General features: G+C 46.7%; 1 long non-coding RNA gene across 2 annotated transcripts in view; it reads right to left on the reverse strand.

Annotated features, from left to right (window-relative positions):
• Positions 1–1,682: 1,682 nt before the first annotated feature.
• LOC136021632 (uncharacterized) overlaps positions 1,683–22,910 on the reverse strand; it is a 44,202-nt gene continuing 22,974 nt past the window's right edge. Inside the window, exon 3 of one of the 2 annotated variants that reach the window (XR_010615843.1) lies at positions 1,683–1,767. This is a non-coding gene — a long non-coding RNA (uncharacterized LOC136021632). Of the gene's footprint in view, positions 1,768–10,121; positions 10,268–22,910 lie in introns of those variants that run through there. The other variant, XR_010615844.1, reaches the window with a different exon arrangement.

The following is a 22,910-nucleotide window of genomic DNA, read 5'->3' on the forward strand; positions in this document are numbered from 1 at the left end:
CCGGTTCAGGTGTGTCTTCACATACACTGGTTTCTCAGCAGTAGCTTCCAAGGGAGCTGAAGTTCAGGCCAAAGAGCTGTTAAAAAGGAAGGGGAAAAAAATTGCTTACATTGAAAATATATTGTGTGGTTCATTTCACAACGGTTAAAGCAATTTAGAGCCATCAGCAGGATCAGAGAGAGGGATTTGCTCTGTTTGATCAGCTAAATAAGCCGTGACGTTGGATGTCCCTGCCTGCAGAAGTTCAGATGCTGGGGCTTCTTCTGAAACCCCCTCTCTGCTCTGCTGAGAGCCCAAACACGTCCCATGCAGGAACAAGTGCTTCTATCCCAACCACCCTAGGCAATCTGCTGCTGCTATGCTGGTACTGGAAAGCATAAGATTGGATTAGGCTTTTCTTAGCTTGCCTCATTCCGAATGTAGTGTTGCCAATTTGTACAATTTTATGCCAAGTCTTGTGATATTTGGGATTTTTCTTAGAGTGTCAGTTCCTGGATAAAGTGATTACAGAAGAACCTCATTGCTGCCTCTGTTATAAAACTACATTCCTGTCCCACATTGTTACCAGAAGGGTTGAAATGGGGAAAGATCATATACGGAGGAGCTAAAGATTCCTCTTCCACCGTGCAACTTTGGGGGTTAGCGTTGAAGCTCCTGGATGTTTTAAGTAGTGATTTCTGGTCTCCAAGTGTTAGGAGCAGTCCTGGTCAAATTTACCTTGGACTTGCAGACAGATTTGCAGAGATTTTCTGCCTATCTGATGCATTCAAAGAGGACTCTCAGCTCTGGAGCGATAGCAGAAGTTCATCAAAATGACCCTTCTGGTCCTGACCAACTGAGCTAGTCCAGTGTCCTGTCCCCGGGACAGCGGCAGTTCCCCAGGATGCTCTCACAGCCTCAATGATCTGTCTCAGAAACAACCTGATGGACAATGGCAACCATGGAATCCCATTTAAAGATGAGTCTTGTTATTTTTAAACCAATTACAAGGTTATGGATCAGGCCCAGAGGTGTTTAATATGTTGTAATATTTAGGCGCACTTGGCTCCCACATTTATTGGGGCTGTTTGTAGCAACATGTAATATGTGCTCACTATGGAAGTATGTGGCACACACATAAAACCGGCCCAGATGTGCTGGGAAGCACTGGGGAAACTGAGCTGGACCATGGTGTGGGGAGCAAATGCTCCTGCCTGCGGTGAGGGCAGCAAGAGAATGGAGGAACAGAGATAAACTCGTACCTGCTGGGCTTGCTCCGCTCTGCTGCATCTTACTTTTACATAGTGTTTTCTTTTGAGGTCTCAAGATCCCATTGCACAATATTGTAAAAATGTCATAAAATATTTTATTGCGTTGTACAAGTGAAATGCTGCCAAGAGCCTTAACCCCTGAGCTGCCTCCTTCCTGTGGATGCCCAGCGTGTCCCTGATCCAGAACCGGCTCCCTTTGTTTTGTGGTTGAACTTTGAGATGGATAGAGGTGGGTTAAGGGGCTTGGAGCTGAGAGTTGCTGGATCACTGCTCCAGGGCAGTTGGTCTCCAAGGCTGATCTGAGCTAATTCAGGACCTCCCCATGCCTCTGTCTGGGGATTTCAGCTTGAGCAGTATTAGAGGTGAGATCTGTCCTGATGCTTTCGCTCCTCACCTTCTCCCTCAGTGAATACCAATGGAAACATGATCACTGCTCTGCGGGTACCCTGGGTATGTCCCTCTGTCTCATTACACACTGGAGCCATCAATCAGCAATAGAAGGACTTTCAGGCTTCATCTGGAACCAAACCACAAAGGTACAGGAGGTGAAGGACCAGCCCTTCCAGTGAGACCATGGCCATACGTTGGCCCTTAGGCAGCTGACGGTGCTGCTGGATGGGCGAGTTTGGGAAGTCACTTGTCAGCTCTGGGCCTCATTTTCCCAAGGTGTGCATGGGGATAAACAGCTTTATTGACTTGCTGAGGACACCATGATATCAGCGTCTATGGCTGATGGTGGATCTTTTGAGGTCAGTGGTGGCACGGGAGTGATATCAGACCCTTCCATTATCGTGGTCCCCTAAACCAAGGAGCAAATTATCAAAGCCAACATGAGATTAGAAGGCTCCTATTGCTCAGACCAGCCCCGTAAAGAAAACCTGCCCCCTCAGCATGGTTGTGAAGTCCAGCTCTGCACAAGGCTGGGTTTTCTTTCACTCACTTGCCCTGTGGTACTCAGCCATGTACCCGCGCAGTGACCACACAGCTACCCCATCCCTGCCCCATAGACACTGTCATTAACTTAGGAAGTATTTCACATCAGCTGGAAAATTCCAGCGAGCTGAGGAGGCCAAAGGCCTCTCCTCCTGCAGATGTTGGGTCTCTGCTTGCCAGCAACCAGATCTTGGCCTGAGTTTGTTATAAGGAAAAGAGCAAAAAGTTACCCAGCTGCTCTCAGTAGAGATTTTCATCTGGTTTTTTCCCCCTTTAATGAAAGAAATAATAACTCCATGAAAGGCGCAGGCAGAACTTATTCCGGCCCAGGGGAAATCCACCCTGCTCAGAGGTATAGATACCAATTAATTCTCACTTAAAGCCTGCTTTGAGTGGTACTTCATGGGTGTAAATCTGCCTGCTGGTGTTCACACAGAGGTGAATTTTCAACCTTGTTGTAGCCCTGAAGGGCAAAATCCAAACGACCTCTTTCTTTCCTAGTCCCCAACAATACAGTACAAGAAATACCACATTTTCTCGCCTTCCTGGGCTGTGGTATTGAGTCATGGGCTAGAAGACTCCTTAGGAGAAGCATTTATCTGCTGTAATGAGTCTCAGGATAACCCTTGCACTGCAGGCTGCATTACCAATGGTGTCTCCCACCCTCTCCCAACTCCTAAGCCGGCCCCCGGTGCCTCATGTCCCACAGGCACACTGCTGGGACTTCGATAAGGAACTTTTAATGCGGGTTTCCCCTGAGTTTGAGCTAAATCTCCCATCCCAGAGGCCGGAGAGCAGGGGCAGATGTGCCAGGGAGGAATGCGGGGATCTGCTCGTTTGCTTTTCTATCTAAACAAAATGCTTTCCCATAAACACGGAGGAGGAAACCCCACTTGGCTGAGACCCTTGGAAGAAGAGTCCTCACTGGGAATGTTTACACGTTGCCTCTGAAACCTAAACTAAATCAAACTGAGGCTTTGAGCAGAAACCGCCCTGCTTGTGACCAGTGCAGCATCGGTGCAGCTGGGCTGAGCCATGCACCCAGTACTGGTGCTGCCTGCCCTGTCCTGCCCTGCCAGCCTCAATGGGGGAACCCGGGACCTTTAGGGAGCTGCTGGGTGTGCCTGCCATGTCCTTGAGGCCTGGCAAAGAGAGCAAAGTGCTCATGTCCCTGCCTCCTGTCAGCCTTGGGTACACCACAGACACCTCTCCTCCGGAGAGCTACACAGTCTGACTGGGTTTATAGAGTCAAGTTGACTCTATGGAGTCAATCAGGTTGGAGAAGACCTTTAAGATCATCAAGTCCAACCTTTGTCCCAGCACTACAAAGGCCACCACTAACCCATGGCACTGAGGGCCTTGATTTTAAATCATTTGGGGGTTATTAAATGGGGTAACTCCAAGCTCCATGGACCAGTGTGTTGTGCAGTCTGGGTTTGCCATGGCAGCGCCTCAGTTTCCCCGATGCAGAGCAGAGATAACTGCATCAGCCACTGGGAAGGAGCACAGCAGCCAGCCTGGCTGGAGAGGGCAAAGCCATTTTCACTATACCCAAAGCAAAGTCCTTCAGGATTATTTGGCGCTGGGACACTGCCACGTGTCATTGTGTTAATGGCATTTCAGGTACCCACTGCAGCAGCAAGAGTGCTGTTAGCACCCTTTTCCCTCTCTCAGAATCTATTGCCTCTCCCCACAGTTACCAGGAGAGAGGAGGAGATGACTGAGTTTTTCAGCTTCGCACCATGGGAACCCACAAGCCTTTTGCTGCTGGACAGACCAACATGACCCACAGACATAACTGCGTACACTCAAGTCCCAGCGCACAGGCAGCTGCAGCAAAGCTGCACTTCCCATATGGTCCCTTACATCGCAGGGAATGGTTTAACTGTACAAGCATGAAGCAGAGCTGGACCAGAATAGCACATTAGGAGAGCTCTGCCAGTATTCCCACACTGTTTCTGTTAAGCCGAATGCAGACACAATCCACTGAGCTGAGAGGTTGGGTTCCCATTAGCATTAAAGAGGATTTTAATGCTCATCCGTTGCTAAATCCTCCACAAAAGGACTGGAAGGTTTTTGCAGTAAGTTTCCTGTATCAGAGCTGAATGTGTTGTCTAGAACAGCACAGAAATCACTGTGGATTTCAACCAACTCCTCAGTGGTGGCTTCTCCTCTTAAAATGCTGGGTAACCTGTTTCAGGTGAGTTAAGACAACTTAACCCTCACATTAACAGCCCCACTCTTGCTTCCTTCAAAACTGCTGAGAAACAGTGCTCTGCTATTACAAGGACAGGAAATCACTGCTGGGTGTTGGAGCAGTTAGGACAGCTCCTACACATGCCGAAAAGCGGCTAAACATCATAATGAATGGTGTGATTCCCCACTCATCTTGACACCCCCATAGCTAGGCAGTGAGCTGAGACCTGCTGTGCTGCTCAGGCAGGTGACAGACCCCGCTGCCACACAGCCTGCTTGTATGAATGTGAGTGCAACTGGGTGATATAGAGATGCTCTCATTTCCAGCAGGACCAGTCACAGATCCATGCAGAACACCATAGGAAACAAGCACGTGAACCCACCCTGCATGCCCCAAGTGCTGGTTACAGTCTCAGAAGTGTATTACAGGTGTGTTGGTTCTCACAAAGCAATACAAGCTGATACTGGTTTGGGATGCACAATGCACTGAGAAGCTGCATAGTGCCGGGTTAGTCTGTAACCACAAACAGGCAGGTATTACTGCCGGCTCTTTGGAGCAAAAGTTGCCTTTGATATATAGGACTTCGGAGGACAAGGTCTATCTCAGGTGACACAGATGCACACTTGTGTTCATCAGCGGTGTCTAAAAATCATCCCTTGTAAATTTAGCTCTGTAATGCATAAATAAGGACCACAGAGCAGCGAGGAACATCTCCATCACGAGGTTTGGTCCCTGTGTTGTACAGGGCACCCTTGCAGCAGAGCAACACTGATGTATGCAAACCCAGCAGCAATGTACTGCTTTGCACTGAGGCTGTGGCACAGCGTGCCCTGTCACATCCCATACAAATGCACAAGCACGTTCTACCAGGAAGACATCTGCCTACACAAGCAAACACCTCTGCAGTAACTGGATCAGCCACAGACACTTCTGCATATGGAAGAATATGCAGGGACAGCAGCTTCAAAAGGTGAGCAAGAAGAAAATAAAGCAGCTATAGAAGTGCATAAGCTCCTCCACATCACACACTGATGGAGTGAGATGCTGTAGTCAGCAACAGCTCCCATCTCCTTTCTTTGCAAAGCTTACTTACGAAATCTGGGGTTGGAAGCAGGGTCTGACATGGGATGCACAGCATAACTCACACGGCTGAAACCAGACGGTTAACAGAGGCAAACAGCAATACAAATGTAAGTAAACTTGAGATTTTCAGGAATTCAGCAGAGATTCACATAAGCACAAAATGGACAGATTTATCTATGGGGGTTTAAAGCAAAAAACAATGTAGCTTTCTGGGCTCTTGCTGTTAACTGCTATGAAATTACACTCGTTTACACCATTTCACTCCTTATTCCCTCTCTGGGGGTGCTGCCATGTTGAAGCAAAGCTGACCAGCAGGCTCTTCTGAGCCTGTGAATTAAAACCTGATTAAAACACCGCTGCACTTTGCTCTCTTCAGTCTCGGTCTCTGCTCATATCGATGTTGCGCCAAGACAAAACACGTCTTCCATAAAGAATTGCATCTCCTCCTCAGCCCAGCACCACGTTACTGGTGAGCGATTCCCATCTTCCATCATTAAATTAAAAAAGAATTACTGGAATTCCCTACATCTCCATCAGAGATCAGGCTTGGTCACTTGGAAAATTAGCGATGAACTTCATTTGTTAATGTCACTGTTAAAGTGATGGATTCTTTTATGCTTAACACTCCAGGCCTATTTTCTCTTCATTTTCACGTTTGTTCTTGAACCTGTTAATTTCATTAAATCTCTGCTGTTAAGGAGCCATTTAAGGTGACCAACCATGCACAATACCTGCTGTGGTGCATCAAAGTAAAGTGAATAGGAGGCCGGTCGGGGAGAGAGGAGCAGATCCCCGAGTTGTGCCAGGGCATCACCTGGGTTTATGAAGTAGAAGGAGTTATAGGGTATTTTAACACATTGCACAGGCTATCCCAATCCCAATCCTGATCCTAGGGCAATGCTCTGAAAACGCACCCTGGATTGTTCTGGCATTAAACTAAACCCTGCAGCTTTTTTGTTTCATGCGGAGGATCAGTAAATGCCTCGCTGTAGACTAAGGGGTTTTTATCTTCCCATCCAACAGAAAACCATCTGGAATAAACCAGAAATGTAAATGTGTGCCCTTTGCTTTGAGGATCCTCTCCATGTAAAGCTATTGAAAAGAGAGGTAAAGGAAGCGGGGGCATTAGGCAGAGCAGCAGAGTGTCTTTTTCCTTTTCTACTGACCACGTATCTCAACCACCTGCAGCTTCAGGATATGTTGTTAGCAAAAGTGAGAACACTCTGGCATCCTGAAACCAGTCTCAGCAGCTTCACGTATCTTATACTGGGTAGAGAGTGAAGGGTTCACCCTGTAGACAGCATCCAAACTTCCCTGTAATCCACACCCATGAGCTTTGGCTTTGCCCTTCAGAAGGCATTTAACCCATGACACAATACAGCACTGCTGGTCAGGGGAATTTCCTTTCAAAGCCCCATGAGAGACCAACAGCCATACGGTCATGTCTGTCCCTTTGTGCTGTGATCCCCATTCCAGCGAGGGCTGAGCCCCTGGGACGTGGCTGGGGGATGCTACTGCTCTGTGCATGATGCTCTGAGAGAGCTTTGGTCCCAACATCTCAGCAGAGCACAGACTCCCCTGTCCAACAGCACTTGCCAGGAGAGAGGATGCTTTCGCACTGTCTTCCCATCAGTAAGACCCATGGGCAACTTTAATACAAGGTCCACCTGAAGCTGGGAGGAGAGAGATGGCTGGGGGCACCTTGCTTTGCACTGTCCCATAGGGCAGAGTGGGGATGTGTATCCTGGCATCATGGAGCCTTCCCGAGCTGTTACCCCAGGAGGATACTCACAACTGTATTTTTTTCCCTCTCTTTGGCAAAACTGCTTCTTTGGGCAATGAGACCTTATCCGAATGAGCAGTTGGTAGGGAATGAGATGGGGTTTGTGCTGCTCTGAGAAAACATTAAGCAGAGAAAGACTGAAATTATCACACGCTGTCTGATAAAAGTACTGTTCTCCAGAGCCCAACATGGAGCAGCCAGACAGCACTTTCTTTCCTCACAGCCTATGCTCAGTAGCTGCTTCATTACTCCTCAGAAGAAGCCAGTAAGAGCTGAGCCTTGGTTCCTGCTGAGCAGAAAGCCAGACTGTCTCCTGCGGCCCCTCTGTGGTGAGCCTGTGCTCATTGCTGAACCCAGCACCATTTACGCAGCTATAAAACATTCCTGTCTCCCTATGAGTATCCATGCTCTTATTTAACAGCAGAGGAGCTACAGCATTGCCAGGCTTGTTTGAGGTGAAGCTGGAATGTCCAAGGTGGTTTCCCACATAAGCTTACGTGATGTGCTCCGGGCAGCACTGGCTCAGCAGCAGCATCCCTGCCTGCCTGGGAGAGAGCCCTAAGGGATGACTTGGGTGCGGGTGATGCTGTGGGTGACCACAAGGCACCAACCTGACAGGGTCTGCCAGTACCTCCAGCAAGGTGCTTGTTTCATAAGGACAAGCAAAGCAGGAGACCCACATGTGTACATGGAGAAGCAAACAGCTCATCCTCCCGCCTGGCAGACAGGAGTGTGCTGATGTCAGGGCAATGCACCCTCTTTGCACCAGAACTGGATTTGGCCACGTATCCCCAGGAAGCAAAGAGAGATCCAAATTGCAAATGTAAATAGATGCTTTAAAAAGCACTGGAATATATACAGGCTGCAGCAGGAACGCGGGGAGCAGCTGCTGGTTTTCTCGTTGGTCCTTTGCTGAGCGTACACATGCACATTTTGTTAGTTGTAAATGTTTACAGAAAACAATCACAACTGAATGGTTTGAGGACCACTTTGTGTCAGCTGGGCGCTTGTGTAAGAACCACGGTGGTGATGAGCTGCACACTTGGATAGCCCAGGCTGTGCAAGTCTTTATCCCAAAGCATGCTAGGCACAGCTCCTTTGCTCTTATTTTACATGCTGGGATTTCAGCATAGGTTACAAAGAGCAAACACAAAGAAAGCTGTTGAAATCATTGCTTTTACCTCCAACAAGAACTTCCCTAAGCTACTTATGAATTCAGTGATCATCCACAGAGCTGGTCCAACATCAGGGGAAAAGTCTGCTGGCCCCACGAGCAGCAGCCTTAGCACTTAGACTGATCCACGGGTGCTGTCCTCTCACCAGCTCTCTTATTATTATTTGAAAGCAAGCAGAGGTGGGCTAAAAGCAAAATCTCCGTGCCCAAGCAGTCTTGGATGTTGCTGCAAAGCCCCCTCCTCTCTTTCCTTCCCTTGCACCCTTCTCACCCATTCAAGAAACACCAGCCAGCTTAGGATGATGTAGCAATTTATGAGTTAGGCAGGAGGGAAAGCAAATCAATGGGTTGATCTCCATAAAAGCAATGGGGAAAGGCAGGTACATCTTTAGCCCCTAGACTCCTGTCTCCCCACATTGACTTGTGTACCTCACTTAGACATCTAACAGGCCTGAAGCTAGATGAGGTCATCCCATCTGACAAGTTCAGAGGCAGTTGAAGATGGAAATTTGGGGGAGGAAGGAAAGGGAAGGAGAGAAGCAAGAGGAAAGAAGCCACCAGGAGCTGTTGCAAAGCCAAGCTGAAAACCTGTGCAGCCCTCCCTGTGCCACCAAGCAGCTCTCCGTCCTCCCATGCAGAGGAGCAGAAGGCACCTCATCCGTTGCAGCCAAGGCTCTCTGCAAAGAACTCACATCCCACCCTGCAGCCCTCTTCCAGCTGGGGCAAAGTCAGGCAAGGCAGAAAACAAACACAACCTAATTGCAAGTGGCATCTCCTGCTGCGGGTGGTCTCCAGCCACAGAAGCATGACATTGTCTGAGAGCCCCACTGCATGGTGGGCAGCAGCACGGAGGGGTACATCCCTGCCCATGGTTTCTATCCTGCTGCTGGGTAATAAGGGCTTAATACAGGAAGGGACGCACTGGGCTGTGCAGCAATCACACTGCAATAGTCATCATTAAAGGTGCACAATTGACTCCCAGAGAACAAAACCACCATCTCTCCCACCAGCACTCCCAGTACCGCTTTGGTGCTGGGCCAGGGCGGTGCGATTGTTGTTGTGATGGACGCTGATTCAAAACAAGCCTCAGACAGTAATGAGGCTTGTTCAGACTGCCTGGGACTCCGTTTGTTCTCCTCTCAATTAATGCTTTCAGAGGAAGAATGCAAATTCCTTCCCAAATTGGGGGACAAACAGGGGGTGGGGATGGATGTGGTGTTGAGAGAGGGTGGTTGGTTCATGGGAGGGAAGGATCTCCAGCTCTTTGCATCCATCCAGCTTTGCCTTTTGGACAGTAAAACAGTTTAATGTTGACAACTGGGTTCATAATTAATAACCTTAAACTGCGTGTAATTAATGAGGAAGGTTATGGCAAACAGCAAACCCCACCACGCTGCATTATAGCAGTGTTCATTGGTCATGAGCTGTGTGTGCTGAGTGCTGCTCCCTGGCTTGTAGCTCTCCTCCTAGGCAAAGAGGGAGGCAGAACAGTGCCTCCATGGGGACAATTAGGTGACATCTCATGGCACTGTGATGCCCTGGATGTGTCAGAAGAAAGGCTGACTAGTCCTGATACAGAAGTGGGTCATGGGAGAAATTTTTCTGTGGTTAGACACATTAAAGTTGTGTTTCCACTGCTGGTGTTCAGTCTGGAGCAGACAGGAATAAATCTCTGTGTTCGCACTGAAGACGATGCACATGGGTGCCCACGGGCCACTACCTCCCACCTATGTCCGTTATGTACCACATCTGGGTCACAGAATATCTCTGTTTCTCTCTCCTTCCCTTTTCCAGGGGGTGAAATTCCTACCTGGGGACTAAGCAGACCTCAAGACAGCAAATAAGACCTGGAAAAGAAAGTAGCATTGAAAGGAAGGAATAAGGAGCACAGTTTTGCCTTTGGGGTGAAAGATAAAGGAATGTAAATGAATCTCAATCTGTTCAGCTCTTAAACCTGATCCTCTTTGCAGGAAAACAAACAGTTCTGGATTTAAGTTTGTGCTTAGTACCCTATGTGCTCATCACTTGTCTCCTTCAGCAATGTTCTCTGCACTCTGTGCTTGATGGTCATTTTCTAATTGGGCAAACGCTTTTTGGGTTGTTTTCTCCTCAAAAAAGGAAATCTCAGTTCTCTTGGATAATTTAACTTCTTATAAAATATTGAGAATTAAGACCTAATGGAAAAAAACCCTACAACTAAAATGAATATTTGATGGCTCGGAAAAGCTCCCAAACTCCAGCATGGAAAGCGTTAGATACTGCTGGGTTTCTTTAAACTAAAATCAAGTTTACCAGTTTACTGCTTGGAAAAACTCATAACTCATTTATTTATGCCCCCAGTGGCCAGGGGAAACCGACTGTGATGAGGGGAGGGGATGGGTTTTGGGCAGTTTTTAGGAGTAAAGCAGAAAGAACTTTGCCCCCTTAAAAATACCAACTGCTGATGTGCCTTTATTGGCACTTTTGCTACACAAGTCACTTCAAATCCAGACCATGTGAAAGCCCAGCCCTCGTCAATAAGGTACTTGAAGGTGCTTGTAAGAAAAAGCTGGTTGTGGGCCAGGAGACCTGCTGCCTGTACAAGGCAGGGCATCACTAGGAAATCATTGAGCTACCTATTGGTGAGTTCTGTGTGTCCCTGCTGGGAGAGGGAGTGAAAATCACAACCATTGTCTTGGGTCCTCCAGGGAAACTTGATGTGATGGCACACGGTGAATCCATCCATGTGCATTTGAACAGTAAGATTTAGGGATAATAGAGACATGGAATGGTTTGGATTGGAAAGGACCTTAAGATCATCCAGTTCCAACCCCCTGCCATGGACAGGGATGCCTCACACTAGACCATGTCACCTAAGGCTCTGTCCAACCTGGCTTTGAACACTGCCAGGGAAGGAGCATTTACCACTTCTTCGAGCAACCTGTGACAGTGCCTCATCACCCTCACAGTAGAGATCATAGAATAGTTTGGGATGGAAGGAACCATCAAAGGTTATCTAGTCCAGCCTCCAAGGATGGATATTTTGCTGCTTGTTAGTGCTGTTATTAGTTTTCCCCTTTCTATAATGCAGGAAGTGCAGCTTTTGGGTCAAATCCCCTTCCCACACCACTCCTCGGCTTCCCCAGCCCTGCCTCTCCCTGCTCCTCATTGCAGGCTGGGCAAGGGAGCAGGTCCAAGAGGTGACAGCATTGGGGAGAGGTCAGGAAAAGTTTAAGAAGTGCTGTAATTAGGATTAGCCCATTTTTCTTCCTATCTAATCAATGAGGTTCTCTACATGGATGCATATGAACCCATTTCCTAGGAGGGAGACCGTAACTGTATGGGGACCGTGGGTTTTGATGGATCATCCTGCAATGAGGGCAGCCTCTTCATTGGCCCCTAATAACATCCCCACAGTATGGCAGCTGACTGATAAATGGCAGCTAGGAAACCCCAGGAGAGGAGAAAATGAAGGATATTCCTATTATCTGCAGGCACGTTCAGTAGACAGAATTCCTTTTTTTTTTAATTATTATTTGGAATCTCTATCCAGAGGGCTGGTTATAAAGGGGAAAACTGTTCGGCTCATTATCCTTTAATTATTGAAGTGAGTGATTTCGGTAAAATGGAGGAAACTGAAAACACGGAGATGATATTCCAGTCCATTAGGCAACCTTAGATTTCCTAAAGCAGTATCTTTAAGGCTGGCAGAAATATTTCTTGATGTATTCTGTCATCTCCTAACAGACAGAACTGTGTCATTACCAAAAGGACTTTTCAGAAGCTAGACATTTTATCCCTCCGTTTTGCTCTTCTTAGTAATTATCTCCCTGTGCCTTCCACCCCTGAGCTGCTGGCTTCTCATTTAGTTGGGCTTTTAACTTAAAAGACAACAAAACCAAACCCCAAACATCAGCCTGGCATTTGAAGGAACTGCCTGTTCCATTAGCGGTCCTACCTCACCTCGCCAGCAACATGAAACACTAAAAGCCAAGAAGGACACAAGGAAATAGTTTAATTGCGGTTAGAAAATGTTCAATAAGAAATAATACTATAAGACTAAAATATTTTCCTTATAAATACATTGGTATTATGGAAATAATACCAATGGATGAAGAACATGGATGCTTTGTCATCAGGAAGAGAGCTGTCACACTAGGAGAGCAGCCCCAATCTTTTCCTGCAGAAATGGGCCAGGATAGCTCTGGCATTGCCCTTTCCCTGCCTATTTAGGAAGGTAAGAGGTGGGCAGCTGCAGAGCCACGTCCCTTGCTGCTGGTGGCACCTCACAGCCCTTGTATAAACCTTGATGATGCCAGGGCCAGCATCCTCACACCTCACTGTTGCCCACCTGGGAAACGGCACTTGTCATCAACTTCCTAATGAGGCTTCATAAGACGTTTTGCAGAGAAAGGGAAGTGTTTCACCCGGTCACTTCACAACTCTCTGCCAGGCTGCAGAAACCTCAGTAACACTGACAGGCTTTTCTTCCTGCTCCCCTGTATCTCTTTGCTGTTACGGAGTCACCTCCCACTCCTCTGCTCTGGACCAAACACCTTGGCCTTCCTCAGCTGCCTCCTGCACTTCACATCTCTTTGCTGACCTCCAGCCTCTAACTTGCCTTTTCTGACAGTACTGAATTCAAAGTAGGACACGGGGTTTTGGACAAGACCTCAAGCATGCTAAGAAAGCAAAGAAATGATCTTCATATATCCACAAATAAGATTTGACTGAGAACTGGCATTATATTGCAATATTGGTCCAGGTTTAGCTTGCAAGCCATTTTTACACCATACTTCTTTGGTCAATTAGTTTTGATGTGGTACTTGTGCATATGTATTCTCCTTAAATGTACCATTTTACAGTCTTTACTGAATGTTACATTGCTGGATTCCTAATCAGGTACTTGGCTTAGGATCATTTTTGCTCTGATGAGGTGTTTTCAACCAAGTGTGTATCCAAATTACATCTTTCAGACAGTGATTTCCTCCAGACAGCACTGTCCTAAGTTACTAGAGCATCAATCCAAACACTGTCAGAAGCCTCCTTACTCAAGAGCCATCACACGTATCACTTGGCTCTTATTCCAAAGGAGGAAATGAAATTAATTTGACATGTCAGCATACATTTAGGTAAAACAGAGGGCTATTTTGAGCATAGGAAAGTTGTTATTGGTTTGTTTAGGAGGTTTTTAGCACAGAGCAGCATTCATTAAGTGGATCTATTCCACAGGACTCCGAAAGTTGGGATAACTCAACAGACTGTTGATATACCAATGAGTTTGTCTGATGGAGATAAGATCTAAATATGTCTTAAATAAAGAGATAAGTTCTTGGTAAAACCCAGCTGGCTTCAGAGTCTGTCAGATTCAAACACCAGAAAGTTTTCAACAAGCCTCTTTAGCTGTTCTCCCTCTATAGTTTACCTTGGTCTTTCCCATTCATCTCCAGAATCCAAACAGCTTGATACTTATCTCATGTGAACGCTAACAGAGTTTACTTCTTGTTTTCCTGAGAGAGACCTGAGTTCATCAATCCTGCTGCTGTTTTTCAGACACTCACTTTCCTAAGTGACTTCAATAACAGAGTTGAGTTATGGACATAGCATTACTATATCTGTTGTTACCTCAAAGTGTATATTACTGACGTTTGCCTTATTTCCCTTTCCTCTTTATCTGAAATGTCATTCCTTCTTATTTGTGTTCATTACATCTTACATCATTACCCTCAGTTTGCACATGCATTTATGAGGCTGCTGCTTTTTCATGTGTAGCCTGAATCAAATCCAGTTTGAAACAAGTTGTTTTATGCCTTTGGAAACCCATGAAAGATTTCTGAAAGCCAGACTTGTCCCTTCGATTAGCTGCAGAACTGACAAATAAAGCAGAATGATACCAAAAATAAAAGCCTGTTCTTAACTCTGATGGGTGATTGAGGATTGAAAACTTCAAAGGGTTGTCTCCCATTTCAATTCATACACGTGCCTTTTGCCGAGGACAACCAAGGTGCAAATGGCTGCTGGAGCTGGCTCTACCTTTGTGCTGAGATTTCACTCCAAGAATAAAGGTTGTTTCTCTCAAAGACACAAGGCAGTGTCCGTGGGATTTTGTTCCTATCCGCGCTAAATCACGTGCTTCGATCTTAACGTGTATTTTTACAAAGTAGATTCTTAAAAAAATAGGATGGACTGGCTCCAAAAGCTGTGAAAGGACCCTTAGTTTGCCTTGTGCTCGCAAACCACAGTAAAAATACATACAGGGTTGAGACCGAGTTGACAATTTTTCCTAACAAGTAAAGAAAACACAGGGCACTCCAATCCAGCCACGAGAAATGCAGCAGTTTCATTGAGGTTTCTGGATCTGATCCACAGCTGGCAAATTAAAATCAAATATTTTAAACCCACTTCTTCCCATCAGAAGGGACGGGTTTGAAGCTCCACTTTTACACGGCTAAATGAGGATGATAACAGTTTCACAACCATTCCCCACGAAGGGAAACTGCCAGCGGAGTTCCCCCAAAATACCTGTTGAAAGGCCGTAAGCTCCGAACTTGGGTGCACAGAACTGATGGAAGCGTTCGACCTTCTTCTCAAGAGACGTGGGGGAGGCTTCTTGCGGAGCTTTCAAACAATGTCAGCCTGTCAACGTGCAGACTCCTTAATTTTTTCCAGCTGTAAATCAATCATCTTATTAACTCTTCTCTAACGTCTCCCACCAAGTTATCTGGGACTGGCAGCTTGACAAGCCACTTTCATGGAGCTGTGAGAATAAAGTTGCTCTTGTGCATTGCCGTGATGTCATGAGCACTCGCTCCTGGCTTCCACTGATCCTCTTTGACAAAAGCCTCCTTCTTTGCTCGTAGCAATTATTCAGCTATTAAAGCACATTACGTTAGGTTTCTTATTTTAAGGGTGATATCACTCCTCGCTTTAATGTCCAGCCGATGGAGCAATTTGCACCAACTTCCCCTGACACCGTGTTGGTGCTTGAGTCCCCAGGTTATGTTCCTGCCTGAATAAAGCTGCTATTGACAGGATCTACATGTGGAGAAGGCAGAGAGGCTGTGACTGATTTAAACATGTAAGTATGCAGTATTATGTACTCACCCCCATTGAGCCATGCTTGACCAGTCTTTAAACCTTTCCTCCATGCCTCTTCATCTTGGCTTCTTAAGAGGATGAAGCCCAGGAGCTTTCATGCGTGTAGGCACGTGAACACCTCATCCCTGCTTCTGGCCTCTCACCTATGCCAGTCCAAACCAAGACATTGCTACTCGAGGTATGCAGTTCCTACCAGTCCTGCAAAACCAGGTGGCCAGGTTGGAGAGGAAAACATGCAAAGAGGAGTTGTCCCTCCTGGCAGATAATTGCCATGGAAGAGATGCTCCAGAGAAAGTGTAACTTGGAGCCTGCACCTCCTTACATAGTAATACATCCATAATACTTTGGTGATCTGTCCCTTGTCTCTCTCTAGCCCATCACCAAAGTGCATTCAGGGGTCTCTTCCAGAGAGAACAAGAAGAAAGTGAACCCTGGACTTGTGGGGCACAGGAGCACAGTTGGTGAGGGATCTTTCAAAGCCAGAACCTGCTGGAGTCTATTCATCTCTAAGGAGCCATAGAAAACCACATTGCCTGAGCGCTGGTGCTCTGAGGACCAGCTGCTAATATCCCTGCCCCTTCATTACACTCGCTCTTCCTCCTTCCTTGCAAACTCAATTTCCTCCTCCCATATGACACGTTAATCTGTCTTTTAGCCTTCCATCCACACTCCTTTTCTTCCCTTTGTTACAGCATGATGGGGTGACCCAGGTACCAAAGGGGTGTGTGCAGGCTCTGCTCAGGCTGGGCAGGCTCATGCCTGCAACTCAGCAGCTTCTGTTCTCCCATTTCCAAACTGGAATGTCTGTAGCCTCCAACTTCCAACCAGGAAATCCTGATTTCAGCTAACACTTGGTTTCTATTTCTGTCCCCAATTTGGGAATAGAACAGGGAAAAGGCTGATGCAGGAGAGCTCCCTGCCTATCCGCTCTCAAGGGCCTTATAAGCAAGGTGGCAAGTTAAGGCAACCCAAAACTGCCCTAGAGCATCACAGTGGGACTGACACCACTGGGGCTGGCTGTCACCAAACTACTGCTAAACCTCTGCATATCCACATGTGCACCTTCCTCCAAGCGGAAAGATGCTGCTAGCAGCTGTATCCCAATGGGCAGCACCCCGCTCCTGCCTGGACCTACAGCTTTATTTTGGGAGGGGACAAGGGAGGTCTCACCTCTTTGCCCTGCTCAGGGTGTTCCCCCATGGGGGGCTGAAGGTGTTGAGCTCCAGCTCTGGTTTCCTTGCAGGTGGTCCAGTGCTCAGGTGTATGTATAAGACCTCCTATTTATAGGTCTGCTCAATTTCTCAGTTCCACTGTGTATTAACCACAAACCAAGCAAAATGCGCAGCAATCTGTTATTACTGCTGCATCCCGGATGCAGTGTGTGGACCTCAGAGGCCACTGAAGGACTTTCCACTGACAAATGCTTGCTCAGTGCAGCAAGCAGCACTTCGGGTTTAAAGAGCCAGTGAAGGCTTAAAACCTGCTCTCATGACCTGATGTAAATGTCAAATGAATACAGATACTCAATACAGAATTCCAGATTTATCATGGCATAACCAGGGAACAAGTTCCTTCCACACAGTGCAACTTCCCAGGCTCTGTCAAAAGCCTGAGCTTGTGATCTGATCAGCCTGAATTCATATGATCAGCTAATCAGATCACCTTGTGATTAGCCTAAATGCATCAGTACTACCTTGTCTAGTCTTAAGAGTTAGCAAGGCGTTATCACTAGTAACATCGCTGTTCAAAGTGCAATTCCTGCTGTACACGAGTACGTTAAATAGAGGTGTCAGTGTTTGAAGACAACACTGAATTTTAAGTCCCAGCAGGCTGAAAATAGCAGAAACTGAAGAGAACAAGTACTTTTCAAACAGTGATTCATCCAGACCTAAAGTATTTGGGGCGAATTGCTCTCCAGAGACCACTTCTGTCTCCACTACCAATGAGGGAAATGAAATGACTGGCTCGATTAGCCTCTGCTAAGCTGCACAGGCCAGTTTGGGTCCCAATAATGCAAAGAGACTATTTTATAAACAATTATTCTTTTTTTCAGACTATCTTGGCATGCAGCAGAACGGTGGAGAGGGAGCCTGAAATATAAGGGTTTCCCTCAAGTATGCAACAGAGAAGAAAATGCATTAGGCGCTATTAAGTGCTTGGACAACTGACTTGGAAAAGCAGCTCAGACTTCACAGGAAATAGAGCAGAAGCAGCAGACTGGATGATGGAACCTGGTCGGGTTACGTGTAAAAAGAAGCTCGGAGAGGAAAACACAAGAAGTAAAAAGGTGTCGTAGGAGAAAGTGGCAAAGGAAAGCTTGACAAGCTGCAAGAACATGGTTTGGAGGACTCATGGCGCAAGATGTTATGAAGCAGCTCTGGGATAACAGGATTACAAAGCATAACCTGGATGCTGGAGCACTCGCGCAACAAGGGAAATCAAAGATGACTTTGGTCTGTGTTAACTCCCTCCAAAACACTTACACAATGCTCTTAAGTCTGAGGATCAGTACTACACATTCCTTCTGGAGTGGGACACGAGGCAGCCATTTAGCAGCACATAACAATGGTGCAGAAAGGATCTAAGCAGGCTGTAAAGGAATAACACACTCAGGTCTAACTGCCTGGAGAGCATGGGCTCATGGCACGCAACTGCTGCCCTCATGGGTCAGGAATTTGCAGTTGAGCCCCAGAAATGAAACTAAATTAAATGATGCATCAATGTTAGTGACTTTGGCAAAAAAAAAAATCCAAAGGACTTCAGGCTGTGGAGTCTTCTGTAAGGTTTTCATCCGCATCAGCATTATCTGCTGTAGGATTGCTTCTGCGTGACAGCAATGGGACTCTGGCTTCTGTCACCACTGGGATAAACAGACCCTTTGCAACACACACCTTTTTATTAATCGTGTGGCTCACTTAATGAAGGCCCTGCAAATCCACATAGATTTTCATTCGAGAATAGTCCCATCAAGGAAGAGAAGCCTCTTGCCAGGCTAGTTCTAATGCCTCTTGGCTCTGGGCAACAGCCAGCCCTGCCAGCTCCTTTCAGCTCAAAGCAAACGAGAAGGGGGAGAAAAACTTGCAACTAAAGAGGATTTAGAGGCAAAAATATGCTTCAGATGAACTTCTGTGGGGTCCCTCTGGATAGCACTTGTTAAAATCCTATAATCACTTACAAAAAAAGCCTATCAAACTGGCAAAAGGAAAGGCTGAGTAAGGGAAAAATTGCATGAGATGGGTTATACATAATTATCATCAGGGTTTAATGTAGTTCAGATAGGCACCATGGTGAGGGAAGACATGCTCTGCTTTGGGCTGCTGTGAAAGAACAGCCCCAGCAAGCCACCCTGCCCACCATCTCCGTGACTGCCATTGGTGGTGAGTGATGGCTGTACAAGAGCGCAGCCGGGCAGCCCAGTGCTGCTGCACGCTGTCTGCTCCTATATGCAAACCTCTGCAGGGAGCTGAAGCCTTTTAACACCCCGAAGTAGCTGGTTATTGTACCTGGCACCCACAGAGGCCACCCTGCTCGGCACAAGGACCACAGCCCTGCAAGGTGGTCCAGCCAAAAGCGGATGAGAGGGGCAGGGTTATGAGGAGGGATGGATGGAGTGCTGAGTTACACAACACTCCTTACGCAACGGCAAAATGACATGGCCACTACATCTGCTAGTCACCAAGCCCTAAACACCTCATTTAAAACTTCTTGGGTTTGCTGGGTTTATGGCACATTAAGACATGGTGACATTGGTTTACTGGGAGGTGTCCCTGCTCATGGCAGGGGGGTTGCAACTAGGTGATCATAAGGTCCTTTCCAACCCTAACTATTCTATGATTCTATAAGACCTCCCTCTCTCTGAGTACCGCTGTTATCCCAAGGAGATCATGGGTCATTTCTGGATTTGAGAACCAGCAGCCACTTATGGCTGCTCTGGATTCTTTTATTAGCGGATGTTTTCTGCATTGTGCATCTCTGCTGACAAGCTCCAGCTCATGAGGAATGTGAACACTCACGGTTTCAACCTGGTTTGGACTGGAAGCAACATTAACATGAAAGGATTCACATAAAAAGGAAATCCTACTTCTTGACCTGCTGCAATAGTGGCTGATCTCTGAATGGAGCGTAGGCAGTACTCCCGTTTGCAATTTTATACTTCAAAAGTGGTTGCAATCAGATGGACAATGCAAGCTAAACACAAAATACATCTATTGCAAAGGGAATACCTAAACTAGACACATTGATGGGCTTTTCTGCTAAGACAGTCTGCAAATGAAATGCCTCAGCCATCCCAAATGGGATGCTCTGGGGACCTGGCCATCCAGACATCAGGCACACCAGAGCCCACATTAGTATGGTGGTAAATCACCACAGAAATGGGTTTGCTGATTAGTCAGTTGTTAAAGTCAACAAGCCTGTATGAAGCATGATGATGACCAGAGGACACCAGGTTTTTCACTGGGACCTCGACACCTTTTGCCTGCTGCAATGTTCAGCACTTCTGACAATCTGGACCTCAATCTCCAAAGGTTTTTTAACTTGCTCTAATATACAGGAACACGTCAAGCAGAGGGGTTCACGATGAAGCAGGATGGATGCCATGTAAGCTTTTCCATCAGGTAAGAAGAAATAAAACCATGCATTTAAATGAAATCAAACAGTTACTCTTGAAATTCGGAGAAATCCAGGTAGTAATTTACAGGGTGAATGAAGGTTTCTGCACAAACAATGTTTCCAGAGCATTGTTTGTCTTGGAGGAGAAGTGCTCATAAATCTCTGGCCTATGCCATTGCAAAAATTATCCCAGCTCATTTCAGGCCCGAACTAATTAATCAGCACTTGTTGCCATGTTAATTAGCCAGGAGTGACCTCAGATGTATTTGGTCTTTTCCGGCTACTTAGCCCTAATGGGAGAGCATACACCTGAGGCAAAACCTAGGAATAAATAGATGTGAAGCCTGCTTCCAGCTGGGTAAATACAGCCCAGACTTCCCGGTTCCTATGCTTGTGAAATAAACTGTGCCCCAGCCTTGCCTCTCTCTACTTTCTGGCCTTGTGGACCATCTACGACCCTCCAGGCTTTAAATGGAGCCTTTGCAATGTGTTATTTATGCAGCGATGGCCTTGGAAAACTTTACAGCTTGGTCTTGGCCACTCCTCAGGTTATTGCTGCAGTATTTCCTGCCGGGAAGGCTTGTTCTGTTGGCAATAAACCATGTGCCAGGCATGCATGGCTGCAGCAAAGCAACCTTCACAGAGGGGACACAGAAGGTTGGGCACTGAGCACCTACTGCCTGCAACAAGCTTGTGAGCCTGATGCCAGCTACCTTCATGAGCGTCCCTCCTCCACATTACCCTCTTTCTCTAGTCTTGCTCCTTGCGTTATAACTACTGCTCAGGATTCACCCCTTAGTCTCCAGTTTGCGCTCAAAACTAGAGTTGTGAGGCCGATTTTATCACAACAAATGGCCCAAGTGCCTTTCCAGCTAAGGATTTTTGGTGGGAAAGAGGGGAAAACCAGTGCCACGTCGCCATTTGAATGATCATTTACATGCACACAGTCAACTCCTGTTGCTTTTCCTAAATCAGATTACAGAATCATAGAACAGTTAGGGTTGGAAAGGACCTTAAGATCACCAAATTCCAACCCCCCTGCCGTGGGCAGGGACACCTCACACTAAACCATCCCACCCAAGGCTCTGTCCAGCCTGGCCTCGAACACTGCCAGGGGTGGAGCACTCACAACCTCCCTGGGCAACCCATTCCAGTGCCTCACCACCCTCACAGTAAAGAACTTCCTCCTTAGATCCAGTCTAAACTTCCCCTGTTTAAGTGTTAACCCATTACCCCTTGTCCTGTCATTACAGTCCCTGATGAAGAGTCCCTCCCCAGCATCCCTATAGGCCCCCTTCAGATACTGGAAGGCTGCTATGAGGTCTCCATGCAGCCTTCTCTTCTCCAGGCTGAACAGCCCCAACTTTCTCAGCCTGTCTTCATACAGGAGGTGCTCCAGCCCCTGATCATCCTCGTGGCCTCCTCTGGACTTGTTCCAACAGATGATCTTTTTCTTTTTCAGACTGAAAGCAAGGAGTCTGCTTTTCCCCTTCAGAAAGCTGCTTCTAGATAAGGACATGAAGATGTATTATGTGAACTAGCTTGAGCTAAATCATTGGTTAAGGCAAAGCACTTGAGACTGCACAAAGCTAACCAGGTCATGAATATTATTCATATAGATCTATTATTCTATATAGGTAGATATTACATATAGGTCTATTATTATAGGTCCCTTTATTCAGTTTTGTGATTCTTCATGTGCCTAACTGCAATTCTCTGTCAAGAAAAGAAACGTGATTATCTGCATTTCACAGATGAAGAGACTTGCCCAAGGTCTTGAATGAGAAACCAAGCCCTCCCCATCATCATGAACTCAGCATTTCCAGCTGCTGCATGTACAGCAATCTCCACTCCACTACAACCCGGTATCATCACAAGCAGCTGGACCAAGCAGGGTAACAAAGCACAAATATAACCCCTGTTTTCTACCAGAGCCCAAGATGGAGCTCCCAAAGACAGTGCAACCATCACTGAATGCTCTCTATCATAGGGATAATCACAGAATCACAGAATCACAGAATCCCAAGGGTTGGAAGGGACCTAAAAAGATCATCTAGTCCAACCCCCCTGCAAGAGCAGGGTAACCTACAGTACATCACACAGGAACTTGTCCAGGCGGGCCTTGAATATCTCCAGTGTAGGAGACTCCACAACCCCCCTGGGCAACCTGTTCCAGTGCTCTGTCACTCTTACAGTAAAGAAGTTCTTCCTGATGTTAACGTGGAACTTCCTGTGCTCCAGTTTACACCCATTGCCCCTTGTCCTATCACTGGATATCACTGAAAAAAGCCTAGCTCCATCATCCTGACACCTACCCTTTACATATTTGTAAACATTGATGAGGTCACCCCTCAGTCTCCTCTTCTCCAAGCTAAAGAGACCCAGTTCCCTCAGCCTCTCCTCATAAGGGAGATGTTCCACTCCCTTAATCATCTTTGTGGCTCTGCGCTGGACTCCTTCAAGCAATTCCCTGTCCTTCTTGAATTGAGGGGCCCAGAACTGGACACGTTGGAGCACCTCCAGCCACTGCTTCCATCCTGCTTGTGTGCAAGCAAGTTACTTTGGAAAGTTTCTGGTCTCAAGGAAGTCTCTGGTTTTGAAAGTGTTTTTTTAATCTATTGGAATACTTTTCCTTCTACAGAGGTTGCAATTCCCACTCTGAGCTGCTTTAGCAAAACACCAGTTTTCCTATTTACCCTGAGTCTGACTCCTACCAGCTCACTTTAAGAACATTTTCAACTGAATCATCCACAGCTGAAATTGCTTCTTGTTGCTCTTAAACTACCATTAACATTTCAAAAA

This window comes from Lathamus discolor, chromosome 13 (genome assembly GCF_037157495.1).
Source record: "Lathamus discolor isolate bLatDis1 chromosome 13, bLatDis1.hap1, whole genome shotgun sequence".
NCBI classification, from domain to species: domain Eukaryota; kingdom Metazoa; phylum Chordata; class Aves; order Psittaciformes; family Psittacidae; genus Lathamus; species Lathamus discolor.